Below are 3,732 nucleotides of genomic sequence, written 5' to 3'. Positions count from 1 at the left end.
CAGGGTCTTGAATTACGAATGTGTGTTTCGCTATTAGATAATCGGTAAGGGTTGGTTTGTAGGTCATACTGGAATCAACCACGAAAGGAAGAATTGGCGATTGGAACGTTTTTTATCGCTGTAACCAACTTATGACTTGGAAAGGAGAATCCATTTTTCAAGGATCGATTCAAGTTCAGAGTGTACCGAGGTTAAAGCTAATATTAAATATATTTAATTTACCAATTTAATTTAATTCACTTAATTTCATTTTACAAACATAATTCTATTTTTATTTTATTTTTATATATTTTTTATTTTGTTCTCTTTATCAACTAAATTACCCCTTTTGTTCATTTATATTATAGCTCTGTACATTCAAGTCGAGGGCACAACAACTGCTTATACTCAAAAATTTGGTCACCAAAAACAGGAAAAGTTGGAATCACAATCCCTGTGGGATGACCCTACTACTTTATACTACTATTTAGTATTATTTTGTCATAGGAATTTATATTTGGTGGTTTCGACAACCATCAAATTTTGGCACCATTGCCGGAGATTGGAAATATTTATTCTAATTTTCGTTTGTTTTCCTTATGACCAAGTCAGAACCGGGAACCTTATAGTTTGAACTGGAAATCAAGAAATTAGCTCAAACGCTATGGAAAGGAGATATTTGACGCAAAAAAAAATCGCAAGTGAAAGAGGACAAAAACAAAACACTATCTTACAGAGCAATAGATGATACACTTAGTGAACTTGAAGAAATGGTGAATCAAACCATTTGACAATTTGCGACAGCACCGGACGGGCAACAACCGCCGTGCATAACTTATTCGACGGAAGTAATACCACTTGAATTAAAATTAGGCTTAATTCATTTATTGTCCACTTTCTGCAATTTGAAAAACGAGAACCCCTACACTCATCTTAAAGAATCTCACATGGTTTGCACAAGCATGAAACCTTAGAGAGTGACCGAAACTTCGTGCTTTTCCTTTCTCGTTAGTCGAATCTGCTAAAGAATGACTATTTTATTTACCTACTGGTTCAGTTAATACATGGTCTGATATGTCTTGTTTATTTCTTGACAGATTTTTTCCAACAGCTTGGGTAGCGGAATTAAGAAGAGACATTGTAGGAATTCGACAAAAGGAGACTGAATCACTCTATGATTACTAAGAGCGGTAAAACAAGTTGTGTGCAAGTTTTCCACAACAGGGCCAGACTGAACAATCTCTTATGTAGTATGAAAGGTTACTCCCAATGAAAATGAAGATGATAGATGTTGTTAATGGAAGAGCACTTGAAAATATGACGCCTCAAAGAGTAAGAGAGTTAATTTTGATAATGGCTGCAAATACCCAACAATTTTGACCAATTATAGAACATACGAGAAGGGTTTATGAGCTAAGTACTCCATCCTTAGTAGATAAAATTGATGACCTGACTAATGTAGTTAAAAAATTGATTGTAGGAAAAATGAACCTAGCTCTATTGTAACGCCCCAAAATACCTGTATATGTATCTATATTAATTTGACACAAGTGTGTATCTGCTTTAGTGGTTAAGTGTTCTGGGTGTGTGCGAGAGGTCCCAAGTTCAAGCCCCAACTTGGGTAAATTTTGGTATTTTAATGAATAAAGCCTGAAATCGGTCCATTAGGCTTATATGTTATTGTTTGTAAAATATGTCAGAATGGGTCTGCTGGTCTGGTGATTAAAGGGTGTGTTGTTAAGCTGGAGGTCTTGTGTTCGAATCTCTATAGTGGCAAGGGGATCATTTTATTGTGAATTTCGGCTAAGAGTTTGTGTTTTACCAAAAGTCTGAGTTGAGGGTTAGTGGAGAGAATTAGGGGATGTGGATTAGGGGGTTATCAGTTTTGTTGGTATTCTGCTATCTTTTTGAAAAATTTTGGCTACCCTCATCTTTTTTTCCCTTTTTTGCTACCGATTTCCCTTCCCCTATTTCTGCTGTTGCCAAAACTCCCCTTGCTTTCTTCTTTTTCATATTTTTGTATTAGTGAGTTTTAGTGACCCTTAGATATGATAATCGTTTGGTACGTTTCTATTTTATTGATCTTGAACACTGCTCTAATTAAGGTTGTCTTTGGTTCATCGTTTAACGCTAGTGAGGTGCAATTGGGCTACCAACCTTATTGGCAACTTGTTTGGTTGAGCATTTCAATGCAACCAAAATCAATTTTCACCATACTCATATCCCATTAACGAATTGGAGCTGAAAGCAGCAGTAAGTTCACTGGTGCAGTAGAGGTATTACTTTTATTTATTAATTTACCATTTTATCCTTGAAAGTTTCTTTATCAATCTTTTTTTTTCAGATTTGGCAGCCAAATTCTGCTGATAACGAGGAAGAAATACCTCTTCTGCAAGCTGTGATAACGAGGAAGAAATACCTCTGCTATAAGCTGTGTCAACTCCTCCTCAATCGACGACCGATAAGCCTGTGATTGTAAGTGTTAAGCTCAAATTTATCCCTTTGGATTCTTCTTGATGCTTTCTGTGTGTCATTTCTTTTCATTCTTTCATTGCTTTACCCTTTTTTATGTTTTTATTTCTACTGGAATGTTGGGGGTCTATACCTAACATTGAGATTTCTACTTGTATGGGTTGCAAGCTGAGATTTCTACTTGTATGGGTCTGTGCTTAACATTGAGATTTCTACTTGTATAGGTACCAAACCCCCCTTGTCTCCCAATCTGCTTTCCCCCCTATGGCTTATGCCTTTAAGTAAAAATCCCTCATTTTTTCCATTCTTAAGACAGACTTCATTCATTGACCAAACTTTATCATCTTTCTTTGACCATGGCATCAGTTAGTTCTTCTTTTCTTTTCCTTTCTTTTTTTAATTGATTTCTTCATTTGCAATATGATTTTTGTTCATAGTTTCTTTTCTACTATTTCTTTTGTTCCAAACTTTGGGTTTTCTTCATTTCTTTGTTGATCCAACAATTGGTGTAACTTTCTGCTTATTCTAAGTGTGAAAAAATAAAATAGAATAAAATAAATAAAAATAAAGAACACATAAATTTTACGTGGAAACCCTTTCGGGAAAAAAAACCACGGGCAGAGGAGAAGAAAATTCACTATGTCGAAAAATTTTTACTCAAATACAAGAGGAATAGACTATGTCTATTTATAGGCTTGCAAAGCCATATTCTAGTAGGATTGAAACACCTTATCCTAATCAATATAAAATAGATGGAGTTTAATAAGGTTTAAAACCTTATTCTAAAATAAAATAAAAGAAGTCTAGTAAAATATGGATTTTACTTTTATTTTATTTTCCATCGTATTTTATTTAAATAAGAATTTGGGTCACTTAATTCTAACAATCTCCACCTTGACACAAATTCTCAATGAACAAGTTCTTCATCGCGAACTTTCAATAAACAAGTTCTTCACCTCTTCCAAAAACCCCTTAAGGGTTTAACTTCAACAATGAACACCAACCAAGTCTAAGCAATGCTCAAACTTGGTTATAGGAAGTGACTTAGTCATCATATCTGCAGGATTTTCATGAGTGCTAATTTTGCTCACAACAATATCACCACGAGCAATAATATCACGAACAAAATGATACCGAATATCAATGTGTTTTGTTCTCTCATGAAACATTTGATCTTTTGTAAGAAAGATGGCACTGACCGTCACCCTTTGCAACAAGCCTTGCTTTATATCCGGGTTCTTCAACTCCTGAGTCCTTCTTTCTTTTAAACACCCATTTACA

This window comes from Gossypium arboreum, chromosome 5 (assembly GCF_025698485.1).
Source record: "Gossypium arboreum isolate Shixiya-1 chromosome 5, ASM2569848v2, whole genome shotgun sequence".
NCBI classification, from domain to species: domain Eukaryota; kingdom Viridiplantae; phylum Streptophyta; class Magnoliopsida; order Malvales; family Malvaceae; genus Gossypium; species Gossypium arboreum.
Note: the sequence above shows the minus strand (reverse complement) of the source record.